The sequence below is a fragment of the Bemisia tabaci genome, chromosome 1 (assembly GCF_918797505.1).
Source record: "Bemisia tabaci chromosome 1, PGI_BMITA_v3".
Taxonomy (NCBI): Eukaryota; Metazoa; Arthropoda; class Insecta; order Hemiptera; family Aleyrodidae; genus Bemisia; species Bemisia tabaci.
Window position 1 is genome coordinate 53066597 of NC_092793.1, and position 24442 is coordinate 53091038.

Below are 24442 nucleotides of genomic sequence, written 5' to 3' on the forward strand. Positions count from 1 at the left end.
CCGGGCGAGCCCCCCTCCCTCCGCGACCCCCTTTCACCCCTGTGACACCTCTCGCCTCTTGCGCAATTCGACGCAAAAAGGAAACTGGAAAATGCCACCATGTCCACCCTCACTCGCATTCTCACTCGAGTCCGGACGCTTTCTAGGAATGCCCGAGTCCTGGGATGCGTTCCAGGTAAATCGATGAAAACAATCTTATGACGTCACTATTTTATTCGCCGATCCGGAGCTTGAGCTCCAAGAATGGACTGATTTGGTGGCTACGTCATTCGATGAACGTAGCTATGGTTCGGTGGTTCCGACGTAAACAGGCACAATCTCATCGTATTTCCTGCTAGGTGAAGGGTTGCATCCGCGAGTGTTTTTCTCACCTTTGATGATCCTTTGAATGGATGGTCCACTAATGACAAACTCTTGATGCACTAAGATAATAACTTTGACTACTGCTCATGTTTAATTACTGTGATTGGAACCATCGAAAAGTAGTTTGTAGAAAATTGTAAGAGTCTTATAGCGGCAAAATCCGTCTATTTTTGGTCATTTGCTTTGATGGACCTGCGTGGAATTATGTACATATGTTATTGTGCCACTTAAGTCACTGTATACCTTACTTCAACATCGGCGCGTGGATCAGGAATCGTAGAATTGTAATTAATACTTTGGGTTAGTTGTTCTGAATAACGTTGTCGTGGAGACTTAAACGCAAGGGTAAGAAAATAAGCGACCATAATAGCATATCAAAGATGCGGCCGTCAATCCGTTTTTGGTCCGATTCTTATCATGATTTTGCCTTTCAATGTGTGTTCGTGTCGTCTAACATCACGAGTATACGAAAGCAGTACTATTTCAATGAAAAATCTACCTTAAAATGAAAATCTTGGTTTCAGATATATCTTGTTTTCTGCCTAAAAATTAGGTGTTGGACATTTTTCAATCATACTTAAATCAACTTTGAGTGGACGAGTCTCATACTCCTCAGCCATTGTGAAGCGAGAAGATATTGCAAACTAACTCTGCGAACAAATCGGCAATTCATTACCACTTTTTCAAAATTGGTTACCTCAACCCCCGAACGTGATACAGCTCTCACAGGTCTTGTCCATTGGCTATCCCTTGATTTGATCTAGGGTTTGATCTAGAGTTTCATAATAAATTACGAGTTACAACCAAGTTGCATTTTTTCGTGTGTTTTGACAAGAATCCCAGGAGGAAAAAATGAAGATTTTCACGTCCAAAGTGGCGGTGTGTTTGTCAGAGCGGAGCCTTGAATAAGTTCAACGCACTATCTGGAACGTTCGAAGGTGAAATAAGATCGGTATTTTGAAGAGCAGAAAACATTGGCCAAGATCTGTTCGTTTCCAACATTAACGCTTTACTTCCGCAAAGGACAAACCTTCAGCCGATATCAACAATTGACTTTACGCATGATAAAATGACACTGATCAGCTATGGCGCCTCCAAAGACTTGAGAATGAACTCATTTCTTCCCGGAAATGAGGATCTACTATGCATCTGCCAGTCAATGTAGACTTTTCTGCTTCATTCTTCGGGTTTTATTGTTGTTCATGTTCTCTCTTTCCCTCACTTTTCATTTCTTTTCGAAAAAAAAGCTAATTGCATTTGTTGCCAAAGTAAGACAATTAGATTTAATTTAATAATTTAATGTCATTCGATCTTATAGAGTTGTGCACCCGAAGTGATTGACCTGTATCAAATAGTGTCTTCGGCGTGGTATACTTTTCGAAGCATAAAGCTGAAATGCAAGTTCCTACGCAAATTGTGACATTAAACTTGAATCTTAGACTGTTCTGATGCACTTATCGAAGTTTTTGAGTTTTTTCCTCAGACGTCATTACTACATGCTCTCTCACCCCTTAAATTTTCAATTTTAGTCACAGTTTGTTTTACCGATTTAGGGAGCATTCACAAATTGCTTAACGCACTTTTCCGGCAGTTTTTACTCCCCCTCTTGTAACGCTTTTGTGACGTAGGTACGTAGGTCTCCGTCCATCGACACGTGAAAACAAAATGACGTAATGCTCTACTCGCCCCCCCCCCCCCCCCCCACAGCGTTACTCAATTTATAGACGGTCCCTTACCATGATTACCAAGATTTTAGAGCTTTCGACAGGTGACAATCCCATCATAAGTCCATTCTGTTCAGATTTTGGAAGTGTAATCCAGATTTGTTATAGTACGAACTGAAAAAAAAGTAGCTTGGATCCAAAGCCCAGACTCCATAAAGTCTGACATAAAAAATACTCTTAATTCAAGCGGATTCTCTCTTATATCAAGAGGAAATCCCTTTCTATTAAGAGACTTGCTTCTCGATTCAGGCAAAAATCCGATGGAATCAAGAGTATTTTTTCTTGTCAAATTTTTTAAAAGTCTATAGATTCCGGATACAAGGGACTTTTTTCCCAATGCTTGGTAAAGTCGTGAATTCCCCTGCGTAAACCATGTAAATGTTTAATTCTTGTCACGGGCCGATTTTCATGATGTTTGTGACAGTTGACAGTAACTAATCTCTAAATGAGGCCGCTCAGATTAGGTTAAATCCCGGGAGCCCGTAAAGCGGATCTCACAGTGAGCAAGACGCCCTTTGGTGGTTAGGCATGCAGGCAGCGTAGTAGCTAGGGGTTACACCCCCTAGTAAGAGACTCTCCTTTTCGTTCTGGCAAAAGTTTGGAGGCGACCAAAGAGGTCTCTCTTCGAGAGACTCCTAGGAAAATTGAGGCCCTTGAAACTACTGCGGTGGAATTTATCGGAAGATCATTGAAGACGCAGCGCACGACTAAGGTCGGCAATTGGGATTCAGCGCCCGATTCCAATCCTGTTTGGGAGTCCTTCTTTCAGAGGCGAGGAATTCCGCCGGGCTAAGGAAAAACCCCGCATGAACCCTCATGCGTTGTCATCTTCCCTCCGATAAGACACAAATTTCCCAGTAAACTTATGAATATCTTCCCTCCAATTTTTCAGATAGTTTTGTTCGCAATTTCACCTACAGCTCTTGGAAATTTCAAAGGAAATATTCATAGCTTCCCTCAAGATGGAACATTTTATCCGGGGAAATATGGCAACTCTCGAATGTTCATACGGCGTTCTTCCTTGGCACGGCAGAATTCCAGACGGGGCAGCCGGCGTCTATTTTTAACCGCGGCGCGGGTCCTCACTTCTCGGGAGTCCTGCCGTGGTAGCGAGGAGAGCAGTAAGTGCAGGCTGGGATGAACCTGGAGACACATAACAACATGTGCTAACCAGGGCTCATGTAGAAATCCGCTTACTGCTCTCTTCGCTATCACGGCGGAGTCGGGAGGCACCTTTCAGGTATCCGCCGGTGATTTCACCGTTTCCGTTTCAGGCATTCCTCTTCCCGCGGTTTTCGCGGCGTGGTCGCCGCGGTGGCGACGACGGTCGCGGGTTCGTCTGGAGCCCGCGCTTTCCACTGGAATGCAGCTCAAGCTCGTGTCGTGCTCCACGCGGCCGCCATCCTCGCCAATCCCGGCTCCAGCTCCTCACGTGGTTACTCACGCTTCCACGTGCTCCCTCTCCATCATGCCACTCAGCTTCCCTCGCCATCTCACTTGCTTAGCACAAACGTAAAATGAGTTGGCGCATTCCTCATGCTCTTTATTACTAGAGTACCTTTATAGACGGAGTATGGCCATTTCTGTGCCGGTTTTTCATTGGTCGCATGAAAATAGGCTGACACGATGTTCTTACGGCCGTAAATAAACAAACAAGATGGCTGTTATCAGCAAGCAAGTTTGAGGTTATGCACATCTAACACCCATTTGTGATTAAGGCGAAAGGCGATTTAACAGTGTTTTCATGTGTTTTTTCATGTGTTATTGGTAGACGTGCTAGTTTAAATTGCTACTGACGTATAATTGAAATTTTTGTCAAATTTTAGCTTCTTATCGATGTTACGATGAGCCGCCATCTTGTTTGTTTATTTTACAGTAGATTAGGATTTCCATTCAAAGGACATAATATTTGTGGGATTTTGGTTAAAATCCCTAGTATCTATCTACCATCGTCTCAAGATGGCGGCCAATTCAAATTTTGATAATTTCAACTTGATCGTCCCACTATTTTGGATTGGTGATGGTGAATGATCTCTAGGTTTCGCCGAAAAATTGTGTTTTTTATTCTCTTTCCAGCATGTGTTACTTAATCGGGATGGTAGAAAACAAACATTTAATCAAGGAGGAGGCGGCTGGGAAAGGTCAAATTTTTTTTCACAACCGCTTTTCCATGATTCGTCATTGGAAGAGAATGAACAATGTAAGTTTTTATGGAGAACTACAAGTCGCTAAGTATCATCAATCGGAAATGATGGCCTAATGAAGTTGAAATTTGAAAATTTGAAGGGTTCTAAATTGACTTTTGAGGCTATATTTACATATTGAACCAATCGATATCGATACAATCTCACCTGTTTGATGTATCGAATACTATCCATAGAATATTCGGTACAAAACCTAACTCAACGAATGTTGGCCAACACAGCATGTAGGAGGCCAATATATTAGTCAATAATATTTTCAACTTGCAGATCATCTCAAATGATGTTGTGTTTGAAGACGCGTACGTGCAATTAGAATTCAGATAGAAACAAATGCGCTTGAAAAAAATACGTTGAGTGATAGGGAGGGAGGGTGAGAGGGCCGCAACTGCATCGGCGATCCATCACGATTGTTTACGTCTCGGAAAAGTCCCGATGGGTCCGACGGTGAGGTGTCAATAACAATACTGGTGGGTTTCGCCCTTTTAATGTGCTCGCGCTCATTAGGGCATGGAAATTTATGCGGTGGCGCGCTGCGCATTTTCACCGATCGCTCACCTCGCGAGGAGCCCCGCGGGGACCCGGGATTTTCGCGAGAAGTGACAGCAAGGTTATTGTCTTCCCGGACGACATGATGATCCCACGGCCCTTGAAACCGGAGGCAAGGTCTTCCCATCTTCGCCGCCATCATCGACGCCACGTCCACCTGAAAATATCAACGCTCCAATCGAAAATGGAGATGTTGCTTGTGTGAGGGATTTGCGATTTGACCATTGATTAATATGTAAAAGTTCGCGAGACACACGATGGTGCCACTGGTTTTCTCTGAAATCATCTCCCAAGCTCAAAAAAAGCTCTCAAAGTGAGGCCAAAATGGTGGGGATATCCCACCCTTCCCTGAGAGTCCACCTATACATCAAAACAAACTCTCCATACATAGATAGGGAGCAAATACATTAGCAGGGTTGCCACTTTATTTGGGGACTCCAAAACTGAAAACACGGCATCGCTGCTAATGTATTTGCTCCCTATCTTTGCATGGAGAGTTTGTTTTGATGTAGAGGTGGACTCTCAGGGTAGGGTGGGATATCCCCTCCATTTTGGCCTCAACTTGAGAGCTTTTTTTGAGCTTGGGAGATGATTTCAGAAAAACCAATGGCACCATCGTGTTTCTCGCAAACTTTTACATAAGAATTAATGGTCGAATCGCAAATCCCTCACACATGCAACATCTCCATTAATATCAACAAATTTTCAAGTCCGTATAAATACATATATATATATTTAGACTCTTGACTCGGTTAAACATTTTAGTTTATCACGGAAAAAAACAGTTGGGTAGCAGTCATCATGGTCAAAAGCGGCACAACCAGACAGTATGGTAACTTCGACAAAAATTATGGTCACAATGAGGAAAAATCTTGTTACTTTCACGATCATTTTTATGAAATTTACCATACTCTCTAGTTTTGCAGTTTATTACCTTAATATGATAATCGCTACCTAATTTTTTTCCGTGATCCTTTTGTATTTTTAATATTGTAAAAATAAATACGCTAATATTCAGAATCGTGTATTATTGATTCACGTCAAAGGATCGATATCTATCATAGGACACAAAGTTGGTCTTAAAATTATTGAAAACAAAACCAAAAAATTTACTTTCCCAAAGTTTTGTTCTAGCAATCATGAAAATCATGAAAGGGAGAGAAATTGAGCGAGAGAAAAACATTTCAGACTTTTTGAAGAAATATTCTATTTATTGCTAATTTTACCTGATTTTTTTAATTACAATTTTTTCGTTGACTACCCGATTTTTCAGCCCAGCAACCAGGCTAAAAAGGTCAGCATGTAGCACTACTGACCCAGAATGGATTTTATGAAGCTTATACTCATGGTGTGGGAATTCCCCCTGGAGAAGTGCCAGAGCTCGAGAGGCTACACCCACAACTTGATGAACTACTGCCAACGACGAGACTCGAACCAACAACCCGTTGAAAACAGTACCTAGACAAACAAATACGTCACTAAAATCCTATGTGTGGCTTAGCGTACTGCCGTGCTAAGGAAAAACGCTGTATGAGCCTCCAGGCGTTGCCAAATTTCCTTTGAAAAATCACTTATTTTCAAGAAAAGGATGTGTCCCATGAAGGAGGGTATTTTGGCCCTAACTTGGTTAAAAAATTGAAACAGCTTAGAATAATGTCATGTATGGTCAAACCGACTCTTAATCATCTACTCTGTGAGAACTTGTCCTTATTTGAGGTGTTTTTGAAAGGTTTTTGCCTGAGCTACTAGCGCAAAGTAGTGAAGTGTTGAAGTTTTCTCGAATAATTGCTCATATTTTCGGTCCTAAATTAGATTGTTAATGTATGAGCACAAGTGACTATCACTTTCTTCTTAAAATATGTTGTAATGGGTGTACTAAAGATTAACATATTTGAATACGAAAGTGGTAGTCGCTTGTGCTCATACATAAACAATCTAATTTAGGACCGAAAATGAGCAATTATTCGAGAAAACTGCAAAACTTGTAACTACTTGCAACTACTTTGCGCTGGTAAATCAGGCAAACCCCTTTCAAAAACACATCAACAAAACAGCCCTGTCAATGTGTTTGCTCTCTATCTTTGCATGGAGAGTTTGTCTTGGTGTAGAGGTGGGCTCTCAGGATAGCGTGGGATATTCCCTCCATTTTGGCCTCAACTTGAGAGCTTTTTTTGAGCTTAAGAGTTGATTTCAGAGAGCACCAGTGGCACCACCGTGTTTCTCGCAAACTTTTACATAGGAATCATCAGTCAAATCGCAAATTCCTCACACATGCAACATCTCAATTAGCGCAGCTCCTGTTATGAAAATTCAAACCTGGAATTTCATTTCAATCTGACAGCTGCGGGTATTCTTCTCTCTGCCAAGCGCGTCTGCGATCACTGGCTGTCTGATTTATCCGACTCATCTATTCTGATCATATTTTGCATGCAAAGCAACAATATGTGCAGCGACGTAAACACCTTTTATTTATTTCTTCTTCTTCTCCGGGCTTGGATCTTCTAAAAAGGTACTGACTCGATCAACAACCCTTCCTCCAGCGCCGGCCAGCCTATTGTTAATGGTTTGTTTTGGTACATACCGGTGCGGTGGAAACTCACAGCATTTTAGCAGCGACTCGTGACAAGCATCGGTAAATTAAGATCTATAGATCAGTAGGGTATTTGCCCTGATGTGTTTATTGTTTGGTCAGTGACGTGTGCTTCAATGTGATGCGCAGTTAAATGTTCCATTGTGAAGACGAATTCTTAATTTCGTAACGAGATGTATTCGCGAATTTCATGCCGCACCACTAAAACCATACGGTTTTCTATCTTTCTTTTTTTGTAACTATTCAATCGCTGTAAAACTTTATAACTATACGATTAATCAAGTAATAATTGTTTTTATTTTGGATTACTAAATGAATGTTAAGCACGAAATGAAAATTTCGAGCTAAGCGATTTTTTATAAGTGATTCATTATATGGCTTTTTCAAATTTTGCAATACTTGATTACAAATATGAATTTTTTTAAATGACTTTTCACATTTTATCTCTTTACTCTCAACAAATCATCGAAGGACATCAAAAGTCACAGATTTGAAAGGTTTTACTTACAGGTATGCTTCCCTCAAAAATATAGGTGCGGCATCATACATGCGACAAATAGAGAGTTGTCCTCGGTCCCGTCATGAAATAGTTTACTTTTCTACACTAGCGTTTAAGTCTCCAAAATTTCTTGTGCGTTCCCCGACTCATTAATGTATTAAAAAATAACATGTTGAAAGCCATGGCCATCATGGCCAACTGGTCTGACGGGACGAGTAGAAAGTCATCACGTCATATAATGGTGTTTACTTTTTCACGCTGCGTTTAAATATCCAACACTTCCTGTGAGTTTCCCGATAAATTACTTGGAGTGTATCTTGCAATAATGAACTTCTATTGCTGACACTTTCATACTAGTACCTACGTACATGTATAGGGATACTATTACGGTGAATGTGATCTGTTCTTTCTAAAATTAGTCAGTAGTGTAGCTCCTTACTGCAAAAGGAGGTTCAATCGCTTTGTCAATGACTCGCCGATTCATCTGACTTACAAAGCGCAAATCGTATATACTTTAAAAGCCCTGCGGGTATGGATTGCTGATTTTTAAAAAAGAATGATCTTAATCGGTACATCCCTATCATAACAATGATGTATAGTTATCAATCGAGGTCTTTTGACAAGGATTGTAGATAAAGGAAGAGAGAAGATGAAGATTATTCAGCAGATTAAGAAGATTAAGATTGAGGAAATGAAACCCTGAGCGAAGTATTTACTCGTATACATTCACATTCATCCACATAAAGTCTTTTAACATATTTTCATTAAAGCAGCCATGGTTTTTTTTTTGTTTTTTGTTTTTTTTGAGCAAATGAACTTCAGTCGGTTTGTACGCACTACGTAATAAAACTAGATTTTGCCGTAAAGAACTGATATTTAATCAATATTAATTACACTAATTTAAGCGGAGGGTATGGATTTGATCGATATGAATCGATCGAAAAATGAAAACGTGAATCGATCGACATGAATCGATCGACACCGATTCGATCGACAAATTGTTAAAAAACCGGTGTCGATTCGATCGACATGAATGGATCGAAAAATGAAAACGTGAATCGATCGACGTGAATCGATCGACACCGATTCGATCGACAAATTATTAAAAAACCGGTGTCGATTCGATCGACATGAATCGATCGAAAAATGAAAACGTGAATCGATCGACGTGAATCGATCGACACCGATTCGATCGACAAAATTCGATCGACTCACGGATTTGTCGATCGATTCACGGGTTTGTCGATCGAATCGGTGTCGATCGATTCACGTTTTCATTTTTCGATCGATTCATGTCGATCGAATCGACACAGGTTTTTTACCAATTTGTCGATCGAATCGGTGTCGATCGATTCACGTTTTCATTTTTCGATCGATTCATGTCGATCGAATCCATACCCTCCAATTTAAGCTAGTTATAATAATATTCAATTAATAAAATAATGTGCTCTGAATGTTTCTATTGGGGCTGATGGTTTTTTCGCCATAAATGTCTCTACTTCTCCTCCTTCGTCTCCCTGATTTTCTTCTTCTTGCTTTTCGTTTTACTCTACTTTCCTCATCTCTTTATATTCCTCATTCACGGGTTTGTCGATCGATTCACGGGTTTGTCGATCCATTCACGGGTTTGTCGATCGATTCACGGGTTTGTCGATACATTCACGGGTTTGTCGATCGACTCACGGGTTTTTCGATCGATTCACAGGTTTGACGATCCATTCACGGGCTTGTCGATCGATTCACGGGGTTTGTCGATCCATTCACGGCTTTTGTCGATCGACTCACGGATTTGTCGATCGACTCACGGGTTTGTCGATCGATTCACGGGTTTGTCGATCCATTCACGGGTTTGTCGATCCATTCACGGGTTTGTCGATCCATTCACGGGCTTGTCGATCGATTCACGGGTTTGTCGATCCATTCACGGGCTTGTCGATCGATTCACGGGGTTTGTCGATCGATTCACGGCTTTTGTCGATCCATTCACGGTTGTCGATCGAATCGGTGTCGATCGATTCACGTCGATCGATTCACGTTTTCATTTTTCGATCGATTCATGTCGATCGAATCGACACAGGTTTTTTACCAATTTGTCGATCGAATCGGTGTCGATCGATTCACGTTTTCATTTTTCGATCGATTCATGTCGATCGAATCCATACCCTCCAATTTAAGCTAGTTATAATAATATTCAATTAATAAAATAATGTGCTCTGAATGTTTCTATTGGGGCTGATGGTTTTTTCGCCATAAATGTCTCTACTTCTCCTCCTTCGTCTCCCTGATTTTCTTCTTCTTGCTTTTCGTTTTACTCTACTTTCCTCATCTCTTTATATTCCTCATCTTCTTCCTTCTCTGTTTCCGTTTTCTTCTTATTCCTCCTTTACTTCTCATTTGTTTCCTTCTTATTCATTCTCGTTTCCTTCCTCTGTTTCCTCTTCTTTTTTATTTCCTTTTCCTCTGCTTTTTTCTTTTCTTCCTTGTCTTCTTCCTCTTTTTTAACTTCTTTTTTCTTTTTTTCTCATCTTATTATTCCTATTCCTGTTCTACATTTTCCTCTCTCAGTATAATTTTCCAATGCATATAATTGCTTTATTCGGTGAGCCGGAAATAGAAGTAACTTATTGTAATATGTTGTCCCATTAGAAGGGAAGTGATTCAATAATCGTATGAACATCCAGAAATTTAGCATGTAATAGCTGCATAAAACTGTCATGGAAGTTTCATTTCGAGACTAGTTGGCGTAAGTACGAAAGTGCCTTCAACCGTGTGGTATACGCCTCCCGCCACGCTTCCCGCCGCTGGTTGTGTCCGCAGCAGATTGGATCGAGAGAGACTTATTGTAGATTAAAAACTTCTGTGAGATATTGCATGAAATTTCAAGAGGCTAGAAATGTACGAATAACAATGGCATATTCATCATTCTCAAATGCTAAAATACAACCTGCGCTGAAAATAACAAATAATACAGGGACAAGAAAAATTTATCTTTTTTATTCATTTATTTATTTATTTATTTATCTATTTTTTATTTTTTTTAAGTTCATCGGCGTTGTATTTAAAAAAAAAGGAATGCTTTAAAACATGTGTGCATTGAGTATCGACTTATCGGGATTCAGATACCACGATGGATATAGTGATGGACTATTAGGATTCAGACATTTGTTGAACTTTTTTCCCTCTAAAATGGCTTGAGTGACTCGGTTTTTTCCGACACAATGCAAGTCCTACTGTGTTTCATTGTTCGTATTAATTTTTCATATTAATTCCTATTTATTTACGTCAAAAAGGACACAAGTGAACTGCAGTTTTACTTCTAAAATGGCTTAAGTGACACTTTTTTTAATGCAACATAAGTCATCCTATTTTTCTATATTCTATGTTTGAAAAAATCTTAAAAAGACGGGACGCGATCTTCCGAAGTACGATCTTACTGTGGATCGACTTTGTTTTCCCATATTTTCGTAATGACTATGTCAAAAAGGACGGGAGTGCTCTCGAGTTTTTCTTCTGAAATGGCTTAAATGTCCTTTTTTAACCTGTTTAAACTGCATTCTCTTTTTTCATATTCAGACTATTTTTGTAAAAAAAGAAGTAAGCTGTTTCTCGATTTTACTTTAAAATTGCTTAAAGAACATGCGTTATTTCAAATGCAACATTTGTTTACAGCATTTAGATGGGCTTTTCTCGTAGAAAAATTGATCTGAAATCAAGCTTTAGTTTCTTGTCTGACGAATAGGTCAATGTCGATGCCCAATTTTGCCCAATGTGATTAAGGTTTTTGCGAGCGAAAAGTTTATATTTACGAATTACATTGTAAATCATGAAAGTTTATCTTTTACTTGTGAGTTGATTTTAAAGTTTTCAATATATGTTCAACGATGTCAGGTTTTGCGTGAAATTTTGATGAGCAAACTTGCATCGTACTCGTAGCTCTTCATTTTCAACCCTGTCTAGTGGTTTTCTAAGAGAAACGGAAACCGAGGTGCCACAGGTAGCGAATAATAAAGACATTGCATAACCATGATTCACACTTTCGATTTCATGAGACAATCATTGGCACACTCTCATACGAAGAAAGTTCCTGGAAGAGCTCAGCAGTGAATCATTTCGATTAAGGGACGGCGATGAACATCATCTTGAATACTCGGTGATTCTGGATCATGCTTTCAATTTCATGAGATGACGTAATCTTCCTACAGTGAAGTTTTCACTTGCATTCCGTAGGGATAGACGCTATTAGTGCAACGTCACAGAAAAGCGATATCTATCGATTTTTTCGCATTGGTAGCATTGAAAGAGGTTATGCCAATGTTATTGTTTGGATCCAATTCGATATAATGGAGAATCCCTATGATGACGTCGCCACTAATAGCGTCTATTCCCGAGAGAGTGTTATGGTCAAAATAAAGGCGGTATAAAAATATGGGAGCCTTCACTCTCGCTGGCGGCCGGATCTGGACGACAGGTGACGTCATGGTGACACAACTGTAAGCGCAAGTGTAAACAGGAGATTCCAGGAGTGGGATTCATCATCGTGGGAGGATGAGAATAGTCGACGAGGTCGCCTGCGGAGATGACATCAGAGCTGGAAGGATAAATATTTTCAACGGAAGACTGAAAATACCTCTCACCCCTGGAATGGACGGAAAATTCCGAGAAGCATCTGACGTTGACCGGAAGATGGTAATGGTAAAGGCAGGAACACCTTCCTCGGAGCGAAGCGGCGTCATCGGCGAGGCTGCGGAAAACGCAGGTTCTCGGAGCAAATACCCCGGGATGAAATTCCTGGAAGCGGAAACCTCGGCGGGTGTGCTATGGCCATTAATCGGAGAAAAGTCATTTGCATAAATTCCAGCGAGAGTGAAGGAATAATGCCGGAGTCCGAGGAAAAGCCCTTCCCATCCATCGGTTGCCTCACCGATTTCGAGGAATTCAGTCTGAGCGAAAATGGGGAGCCCTCTCCCGCTCGGGGAGGGAGGGGCGGGGGGCGGCGGCGGCGCGGCGTCGTTGGCGTTCGAAACCGAAACTGGTTTATGGCGCGCCGGCGCGAGACTTTGCGCGGGAAAATTCTTCGGCGGGCTCTCAATGAAATGACGTCATCGGGAGCCGGGGTCGCCGTGCCTCGCCGGGCGGACGATGACTCAAGCTTTGAAAAGCGCCCATTGATGGCCGAGCGGCGCTGCTATATTCATGGGAACGTTTACCTCCTTTCTGTAGCCTCTTGCGGGAAAATGGCAGCGCCGAGACGGGGGCTGAGGACTTTGAGCTCCCGGCTCCCACGAGGCCACGCGGCGATTTCAGCCGAGTAGTAAATTGCTTTTGGCGGGCTCGCCGCCGTCACATTCCACGCCGGCTGGAAGTTTTTCTTCATTCACTCTCCTCGCTCCTGGGCCCCACGTGGTTTTCTACTCATTCTAGAATCTACTACCTACCGCTGAATCCACTAGCTACCACTACACTCAAAAAACAAGTATGGGAAGAGTGACTTGCCGGCCGAGTTATGGATCATGGAGCCCTAAAATATAGTTCGTGGAGCCATGCTTATAGGTTCACGACTAATAAGGTATGGCTCAGAAAGCCATACTGTAGACGGTAAGTCACTTTGGTTAGAAATTATGGATCTCCGAGCCATTTTTTATGGGTCTCAGAGTCATACCTTTTTTTGAGTGTAGATATGACTAGAATCTACTAAGTAGACGATGGATCCTTATCTTCTTCTATCTCCGTGTCTTCAAAAAACAATTAGAAGTCAAAAAAATTGCCACCGCTGTGTTCGCCTTCATCACTCAATGAGCTTGTTCAGTAATGTGAAGGAACTCAAGGTTATTTGATTTGAGAAGAAGTTTTGAATATCGATTGAATATGATTTCTTTATTTCACAGCAACAGACAAGACGCTACGGACGGGATGAGGAACTGACTGAAAAGTCAAGATGAGGGGATGGTCCACGAGGACGCAGATTCGTCAAAGCTAAAAAAAGTCTTAAAATTATCTCAAGGGCACAAGTGCATAAGGGCTGGTCCCTATTATATTGGATATTTGGATTGGATTATTGGATATTTACAGATATTTACATATTTACAATATAATGTTTATAACTTGATTTTTTTAAAAGTAGAGAGCGCACTTAGCTCACAGGAATTTTCTCGAATTTTTTCAAGTTTGATCGAATCGAAGTCGCGTCGTTTTTATGAAGATTCTGCCTGCCTCCCTCTCCTGCGTTTTAAATCCGAGATCTCAGTCTTTGTCGCGGTTCTTTCTCTCTTGCCAGGCAAACGTCCTTCTCTGGCTTCGAAAAATCCATTAAGGAGCGATTCTGCCTGGGACTTGGCTCCTACATTCTGCCAAGGAGGAACTCAGAGTGGGAGTGAAGAATTCCGCTGTGCTAACGAAGAACACCGTTTGAGCCTGCAGATTTTGCCCAATTTCCCTCAAGAAAGCACGATTCTCCGGAGTAACTTGGGGATATTTTATTTAAAATTTATTTGCAATTTAATAGACACTTTTTGAACATTTCAAGTGATAATATTAATAGCGCTCCTTTTTAAATATTTCATCGAAAAGATTTTAGCAGCTTCTGAAGGTGTTCTTCTTCTTTTTCTTCTTCTTCTTCTTCTTCTTCTTCTTCTTCTTCTTCTTCTTCTATTACGTAGAAAGCAATTCGCGCAACAAAAATTACTGAAATCGACTCTTCACAAAGATCAAGCGTGTTAGGGGAAATTTGATTTGCCTACTCGCAAGAAAAACAATTAAATGGACGTATTCCTGACAAACGGAACTATGTGCATCATGACGTGAGCCCTGTTATGCATATATTCTCATGGGTCTCGGGGCTCATTTCTTAATGCTCATATATGTAGTTCCGTGTGGCAGAAATGCGTCCAAATCAATACTCTTTTTGAGTCAAATCGCGCACTATCACGGTTGTGACGGGCTTCACAATAAAGCAGTGTTCCTTCCCTACCCTGTGTTGGTAATAGTGTATACAGCTGAGCTATAGCGCCAACATCATCCTTTCTCACTGAAGGGACAATTATATGGCAACTCAAAGTTGGCAATTCGACTCGTATGTGGTGTTAAGTTTTTCCACGAGCAGAGGATTTGAATTCACGCATCAAGAAACGTTAAATCTGTCAGTTAAAAGTCAATATCGGCAATTTTCGTTGCCCAAATCGTGGAAATTCAAAGTAGGAAAATCTACCAGAATGCTTTAATTCGTACCTTCTCTCATTGTTCATTTTTCTATATCCGCGTTCAAGTCTCCAAGGAAATCACATTGCTGATCTCCCCGACACCAGCAGCTAGCTGTAGCAAGCTTGCAAGAAATAGGGCGTAAGAGGATAGGTACCCAAAAGGTAGAATATTGTAATTCTTTGACATGACAAAAAGCGCGTGATGTCTGCAAAATGTCGTATTCTATTAGAGCTATGAGTTGACCCGGAGGTACTTATGTAAGATCGCGGATGGTGAATTTTTCTGATGAAAATGAAACTCAGAAGTCCTGCATTATTGCAGTGCAATCGATGGTTCATTTGCAATCAAGGAGAGCTGTATCTGAAAAATCGAAGAGTCCGCTGATTTTGAAGTAGAGGAGAGAGGTTCTATCGGGAGAAGTAATTGAAGGCAAATTGACAGTGGTACGGAAAACCATGGTTGGGCCGGGGATCTACTCCCGCGGTTTGACACAATCTTTAGTTTTGTGTAGTCACAATGGCGGTAGCGGTAATGTTCAGCCATAGTCATTGCAGTTCAACCGAAGTTTTTGCAGTATTTTAGCTCATTCGCCGTGGCTCGCGAGGGGAAGTTGAAATTGGACTGCACTTTGCAATTTGGAACTATAAATTGTTGCTCGTCTAGAAAAACACTAATGTGCATAGGAAAACTAATGGCACATACGTTGTTTTTAAACCGGGCTAGAATTTATAATTCCAAATTGCAAAATGTAGTCCAATTGAGATGTGTTAACATCGTGCAACAGCTGAATCGAAGCACCAAAATTGAGGTTGTCATATTTTCATAGCACAGAGATTGTTGCAGTGACGTTTAGTACGCGATTTTACTGACATAGACTTCAGTATTTTCATGAGCGGGATGTTAGAATTTACGCGTCAAGAAACATTAAATATCATAGTTAGGAGTTAGTTTCCGGGATTTTCGTTGCAAGAATCGTGTTTCGCGTAAAATTTTGGTTGAGAATCATGTGTCAGATTGCTTAAATTCGTACTTTGTCTACTGATCCATTCTTCATCTACTGATTCATTGCAAAGGAGGAGCACCGTTTGAGCCTTTGGATTTTGCCAAAATTCCCTCAATAAATGCAATTGTTAATTCGGAGTATTTCGTAACTATGTTTTCAAAATTTGCCGGGAAAATTATTTGTAATTTTAGCGATGAAAACTAACTGAAAATGTCAAAGAAAAATATTCATAACGCTTCTCAAAAATAAATATCTCAACGCAAGGAATTTGGCAACTTGTGAAGGTTTATTCAGCGTTCTTCTTCGGCACAATAATTGAATTGGTTTCAGGCTTTCGGCAGGGCAGCATTGCGTAACCCAATTCGGCATTTTTCACACGTCGAGTATTTTCAGTCGGAGTCACTGACTTCTCATATTGCGTAGTAATTTCCAGAGTACCCGGCACGCTATTGTTTGCGCCGGCCGGGACAAAAAAGGAACGCGACCAGCGGCGGAGCACCAATCGATAGCTATCGATATTTTCTCATTAGGAGCTATGGTGAAGAATCGATTATCAAAGCGTTCGTAGCGAACATTCTGCCAATCGAGCATTTTCCATGGGTTTGAATGGCGGCAGAGCGATCGGAACAATCGCAAAGCACGACACGCCGCTGAACGAGACAGATCTGCCGATGGCGCGTCACGCCGTCACGCGTCTTCTTTTCCGCCGCTAATTAAATTGCTTTTTCAAAATAACAGCCAAGTCGTTAATTTGTTTTTCCACCGCAGCCGCGGCCGTGGGCGAAGTGATTCCGGTTATTTTTAGTCCCCGCGGATTTTTCGGGTGGGCGCGGTTTTTTTTTTTTTTTTTTTTTGGCGCGGAATTTTTCGGACGTCCTGAAAGCTACGAAACTTGACGGGAGGTTCAGCTTCGGCAATAAGGTAATGTCCTGTACCGTCTGTTCGAATACCAACCGCGCGGGCAGTTTGTAAACATGTCAAATAGTTCAAGGCCGGGCAATCACCGGTCAAGCTGTTCAGGCTCGAGACTAATTTTTAATTTTATTTTGTTTCCAGCTCCGATGCCGATGGTAAACATTTTATTATAATTGTCTTTTAAGGCGTATTTCTTCTGTTTTTAGTGTTTAAAAAAAACCGTTTTTTATATATAAAATAAAATAAACGGTGGGCAAAATTGTCGTTCTCTGAACGAAAGAGTGTACCTACATGTCAACTTTGCAAAATTTGTACTCGCAAATCATACGTTCTCTGATAAATATGTGAGCAATTTAAGTGCTAATTTCAATAGTTTTTCCTCTGAATACTTGAAAAATTAGCAAACTTTCCTACAGAAATCGCACGGTCTTCTTCTCGTAAAAAGTTAAATTATTTGAGTCAATTTTGCAATCTTGGAGTAATAAAGTTACATTCACTCATCCGGGAAGCAACGATTTCAAACAATGAAAAAATTTGTTTAAAATGAAAAAATATTTTTCGAAGCATTTCAATTTTCTCCGCTAAAGATCTGGCTAATGATACACCCTAAATATAGTTAAAGAATAAAATGAGGAAGATGAAGAAAACGCCGAAAATACAGGCTAGGTGAAACCTTTTTGTCCCATTTTTCGCCTTCAATTTTTGAAGTACGCAAAATGTTCTCCCACGTGCTCAAATTGTGGTATCGCACTTGTGGTAATGCAAAAATGCGTTGAATATGCGTGGAGTTGTGGTAACCTTCTCATAGTTTTAAAGTAAGCTCTCCTAGACGATCACAAGGCAGGCGTTTCGCCTTCACTTTTCCAAGAGGCAAAACGGTCTGCCTCGTGTTTGAATGCTGGTGCAAAAATGCTTTGAAAATTCGTGTGCTTACTGGAGCTCGTTTCGCCTTCACTTTTCCATGTGGGCAAAATGGCTTCCCACGTGCTTGAATAGTGGTATTGCTCATAGTACAAACACGATTTGTTAGTAATACTCTATGTTTTATCACGTTTTAAAACATCTCTGTTTGTTATTTGTCCGACAGTAATTTTCGTTGCTGATTTGACTATTTACCTGAATTTTAGCGAGTTTCACTTTTCGCCTACAGGTCATACACGGAACTTTATCAAATGCTGAGGCTCTTTATCAAATTTCTAAATAAGTGGTTAAAAATGAAATTTGACTATTTGCCTGGAAATTCGACTAAATGCCTGATTTGAATGATCGACTGCAACATAAATAGATTTTCAAACAAGTCTTGTATCACGATGCGTCTGTGAAACTTAAAAAACTCTCATGCTGAAACATTTCCATTGGATCGAACTACGGTAGCTATACCCAATTCTACTGATCGCTCCTTTCATTTTATCGTTACCAAATTATGCAGTGGAAAATACTTAAGGGCACTCGGTGCTCATAAAAAAAGCAAAAGTGCACCTCATATGCACGCAAATGCATTAAGCGCGAGAATGGGAAAAATACAAACGGTATTCCTACAAGACAGATCCAAGGGAAAGTTATACTCAATATTATGTCTATAGGATCAGCAATAATCCAGTCTCTCATACTCGACGAATGTCTCAAATATTTTGATGTCGAAAGGAAAAAAAACGAATGAAAAATAATTAGGTGATAGATTTCACCATAATGCAGATCAAATAACATCTGGTGCCTCTCACGCCATATTCATTTGATCAAACTTCTCCCAACTTAAGTTGCAGCATTGAATATTTCTTTGATGCGTGTAACATCAAAATAAAGAAAAATAAATTTGAACAAAAAATTGGATCTCGAATGTAATATCGGATCGAAAATGTTATTCAACTTTTCGTTCTTCTAATTGGATGGAAAGCTCAATGAAACATTTTATTCGACTTTTCATCAACTACATTGGCTCAGATTAAATTTTTTCAAGGTGAAGTTCAATCGAGTTCGATGTGCTTGGACTGTCGATAATCTTATCATAAAATTACGCTTTCGGTGGTGCAAGAAAAAAAAAAGTAAACAATTATAGTATCCACTTGCATCAGCGGAGCAGATCCCAGCACGTGTGGAGGACGAAATTGAGGCGCAAATTCTCCTGTTCGTTCAGTTGTTTTTCCCCTCTTGGAGGTCTGAAAAATGAGTCTTGCCCCGAGCAACCAGACAGTCATTGCCGTTGGTGGTGGGAAATAGGCGAATTTTCTCGCAATGCTCTTCGTCTCAGCGTAGGAAGATTTTCGGGAGGGATGTGTCGTTGGCAACCGAGGAGGCAGCCACAAGTTGCGCTTCAGGTTTTCTCCTCTAAGAGGGCCCCTCGATTACAGAACCAGCAAAAAGGTCAGAGAAGGAATCTGAAGGGGACACAGTACCTCTGCCCTTGCCATCAATGCTGAAAAGAGTGGATTCGTCTTGTAGGTCGCTACACACAGGATCAGAACCTGACTTCGTTCCAGGAATTTCTCCCATGTATTATACACCTAACTCGTTTAAGACAGTTTTCCCTGAAATATTTTAAAGAAAATTCTCGCATGCTCTTCCGAGAGAAAATGAAGAAGAGTGAGGTAGCTGAGGGATCCGCTCGAGTCCTCGAGTCCTAGCGAGAAACTTGAGAGTTAAAAGTACATTCTCGTGGATTTCTCGTACATATATTGCATCGGATTGTGCATCACATCTCAGTTACCAACTTGCGAATTAATGGAATTTCATATTATACCTTCTAAAAACAGTACCAAACAGTAAGATGCAGTGTATTTCACTCTTAAGAAGCTCTCCTTAGAAATGCATCGAGAATAGTCCTGGAAAAAATCCTTCACAAGAAGCTAATCTTGTTTTCCTCCTTTAGAAACTATTCGTATCCATGTATCGACGATGAAACTATACCGAATCAAGAGTTTCGATCGCGGCGTTTCAAAATTCCCGCTCATATTTATATTTTTCAAAAAGAATACTGCTCGAAATTTTCGTGCGATGGTATCAGAGCATATTTTTGGGGGGAAAATTCAACTGAAAGGTGCTAAAAAGATGATCAAGCTTTCTTCAAAAAATATTACGCGACGGAAAAGTTTCAACGTCGCAGATGCAGACGCCTGTGTTGGTAGTTTCACCATCGATGCACTTACATTAGCGTATTTTTAGACCTAAGGAAGGGTGATGTTCTATCAAAAACCGGAGCGTATGAGAATGTTCTTGCTGGTATATGGGAGTATATACAGGGCCGGATTTACCTAATTTGCCGCCCATGGGCCGCCTGTATTTTGCCGCCCCTTCTCATTCGTTTTGAAACATCAATAAAAACCAACAAGTAAACGTGCCGGAGGGGGAGGGGTGCATAAGGCGCGTTTACTCGTGTTGGACACATTTTTGAGAAAGCCCTGTCAACACTATTAGCAAAAGTTCATGGAACTTTGCGCGAAAGTTAAGTTCCATAAACCTATCTCTGTGTGGTCAAAGCCTTCCATTTATCAGAAATGAACGAAAAAATTATGAAAGAACAAACATAAATGCGGTTTAATAATTTTAACTTCCACCGCCGTGCACCGCGCCGCGCTAATCGTACTGTGTTTGGCGCAATGCGTGAAGTATTCACGCAGGCTTGTAGGCGCCATGCGTTTCACGCTGACCGCGACCGCAGTGACCGCACTGTTTTTGGTGCAATGCGTGAAGTATTCATGCAGTCTTGTAGGCGCTAATATGTGTTACAGACCGACCGAGGGCTTCTGCTTTTCATCTCAAGTCCTCGTCATCATTTCTTTCTCAGCCGTTTCAGGCCAAATTGCGTGTTTGGTTTCTCTCTTAACTCGACTAATTTAAGGTGCTGTCTCTTGTATTACTGAAAGACGACAAAATTAGAAGTTTCTTTCTTAACTCGACTAATTAAAGGTGTTGCCCCTTGTGTAAATGAAAGACGACAATATTAAAAATTACTATAATCTCAGGAAATGAGAGATTTTGTCGCCTTTTCTCGTTTGTAATTTTTTTTTCTAAATTCGATTTTTTTTTTATACCTCCATTTAAAAACATTGCAAAATTTGCCGCCCCCTAGCTTTGCCGCCATGAGCCGCGGCCCATGTGACCACCTCCTACATCCGGCTCTGCGAGTGTGTACATTTTTCCATACTCTTGCCTTTGTGTCTTTTAGAGTTTACAAAGGCTACACTCGATACAGCTCTTTGATTTGTCGACCACTGCAAAAAATGGCATAAATGGAGCGGAGTGGCCGACCGATAAAGGTGTGGGTTTGTAACATCATATAATTTACCATCGAACGCAATATAAGGTGAAGATATAGAGGCAGGATCATCTTGGTAAATGAGCCATTAGACAAGCCGTCGCGAGAATAAATTGTCATAACGGAAACCAAACTGGTGAAGAAAAGGGAGGAGGAGGAGGAGGAAAAAGAGAAGGAGAAGAAGAAGGAAAAGATGAAAGAGGAGAAGTAGAATAAGAATAGAAGAAAGCCGTATAGCAGAGTAAAAGAAAAAAACAGAAGGAGAAGAATAGGGAAAAGAAGAAACCAGAGAAAGGAAAGAAGGAGAGAAAAGAGGCGGAAGATGGACTGAAATCAAAAATAGAGGAACAAGAGGGAAGAAAAAGAATAGATAAAAGGATAAGACACATGTGAATGGGACGTATTTATGCTAAAAAGGTTGGTATAGGTTTTGCCTGCAACATGGTTCCTTTTAGCATAAATGCGTCCAATTGCTCTAAAACTGAATAATCATAAGAGACGCGAGAAATCGCGGCTCCTTGCGCAAGTTTGTATTTTATGTACGGGCCTAGCATTGGAGGCATGAGTGCTTGGAGGCGAGAGGCTCCAGCCGTCCTGATGCGTTTTCTCGGTCAATACAGTCAGCGCAAGCCGAAGACGTTGCAGACTTTCTGGAATCGCGGCGTGCATCAAAATACCTCAACGAAACCGCATGCCGATATAGAGAGAACACGCGAGACAACCCAAAGGTGTTTTGAAGAGTAATTTATGGGAACGTTGGCCGTCTCCATTTCTGACAGGCCCGCACCTCCCGGACGCCGCGCCGCGCCTGCGCCGTGTCGGGTCTTCGGCCGCTTGGCGGGAAAATGATTTCGTTGCGCTGGTCAGTGCTCAGTACCCACCGTCCGGCTCCCCCGACAGAAGGAGGTGGAGGAAAGGGAGGGAGGCGAAAAGAAAGAAAAGAATGGATACAAAAGATACATTGACTGATCACATTGTGGAGTCTACCTGAGCCCATTCATGTCCACGTCATCGACAATGGAGAGCACCTTCGAAAGATTTTTGAACCAAGATCAACAGAGACGGGCCAAGTGCCATCAAATTTGAAACGAGAAAAAGGAGTTTGAATTTATTCCTCCATTAAACTCGATGGTAAGTTCCAAACTGGACGACTAACTTTTCTTAAAGGAAGAAATATACGACTAGTTGAATTCAAAACTACTCTCATCTAATTTTCTCTGAAAATACGATTTGGGGTGAGTGTTACTGTTAAACTCGGGTTACTTGACTTGAGGATAAAGTTCGATAAAACATTTTTTTATTGTCATTCGGATAGGGGAAACTTCAGCGATTTTACGAGGGACCCAAATATTATTCAATTTCACTGACAAATTGAACATTTTTTAATTACAAAAATACGACAAAAAAACTAAATAAAATAAATTAGCAAGAAAGCTGGAGATACAAATGCAAATAAACAAAAACAGGAGCTCTTTAGTCATTAAATATTCACATATCTATTTTAAAATATTTTTCTTGTATCTTGGTGTGAAAGGGATGCATTACGTAACTGCCCATAAAATTTGGAACAGTACAGGAGATGAAGCTATCGCAATATCGTAGGTTTTGTGATTTAACTTTGATGGGACAGGTCCTGTTTCAAAAGAACACCTGGCGGATGGAAAAATCACGGACAGTACAGCACATTTTATAGATCCCACTTATTCATAATTTAAGAAATGTAATCAGGTGAAAAAAAAGTTGAATTCGGAGATCCTCGCTACTATCTCCGCCTAACAAATAATGACTAACTTTGCGAAGAGTTTTTTTTTTTTTTTTTTTTTTTTTTTTGCAAATTATGTTAGGTTCGCTGAGCCACATGCTAAACTCTTTAGTCATGACTCGTTATGAGCGTTGACTTCCGAAAGTATCTTTTACCCTATAGGGGCAATAGGAGTGCGACGTCTCTAAACATATCGTCTCCGCCTACAACCCAAGCAGTAGTGATTGCGATAGGTTGCGATTAGGTCGAAGGATGTATCGCGATTTCTTCAACGTCGATTGATTGCAATATTAGCGGGTAAAATTTTGCAATAAAATTGCGATTTTTTTCGACAGCAATTTATCTCAGTATTACCGAACAAAAAATCGTAATTGAGATTAAATCTCGATTTTATCGAACGTGACTTTGTAGAGCCATAATTGCGACAAGATCGAGAATAATCGCTCAGATGTGGATGATCCTAGAAATCAGTGTTCGAAACTCACCTTTGAGTTTCAGGTGCAATGTGGCCCATCAAGCTCGATTTTTAGGGGCCATAAAAGATTTTTTAGGGATCAAATGGACTTTTTGCCTATATATCACGGCGCATTCAGTGAAAAGATAGAATTGGGTGCCGTACGTCGAAATTTCAAAAATTCACCAAACAGAAAAATTAGGACTTTTTTGGAGGGGGCGGGGGCAATTTTTAGGGGCCACGTTGGCGCAGAGCCTTCATTTTTTAAGTGCCATGACCGATTTCTCAGGCGCATTTGCCGCGTTAGCACCTGTGACTTTCAAACACTGCTAGAAATTGTGTGGCTAAAAAATCGTAAAATAATTGCAACCCAATTTCGAAATAGTGCGATTTTCCGTTGAAAAACGCTTGTCGAATGCGTGAGAATTTCCCGAGATCCGGCAACGCGGGGAGGGTTAGCGCGGTGCGGCGGTGGGTGCACAAACCCCATTGGGATTTGCATTCCTGAGTGTCGAGGGGTTCATCCACCTGCAACGGGGGACGCACGGTTCAACGCTCTTCAGCTAGGTTGCAGATAAAACTGTGTTACTTACATAGTAAGATCCCGGCGTGGAATGGCGGCGGGCGGCAGGCGGGAGCGGCGCGGCGGGCAGTGAACGGAGGGGCACACGCAAGGTAGGCACGACGCGACGCGACGGATCGAGGTGAAGAAACTCGAGCGCGGGATCGGGAAAAGCAGGGAGGAAACAACCGGAGACTGGACCGAGGGCCGTCTCATTCACGCGGCCCATGCCGATGCCCCATGGCGGCTAGCGCCCAGACGGGGACACCCGCCCCCGTCCCCCGTCACCCTTCGCGCACCTCCAACTGCGTAGACTACGAGACATCGCGCTCCTGGCTTTTATTGTTCGACCTCGGAGAGGCTCCCAGAGA

General features: G+C 41.3%; 1 protein-coding gene across 1 annotated transcript in view; it reads right to left on the minus strand.

The window, feature by feature from the left end:
* The window catches only part of LOC109044794 (cytochrome P450 enzyme phantom), a 48460-nt gene extending 24237 nt beyond the window's left edge, over positions 1 to 24223 (minus strand). Inside the window, exon 1 of the mRNA XM_019062721.2 lies at positions 24103 to 24223. The gene's annotated coding sequence lies outside the window, so the exon portion shown is untranslated. The remainder of the gene's footprint in view (positions 1 to 24102) is intronic.
* Between the last annotated feature and the right edge of the window lie 219 nt (positions 24224 to 24442).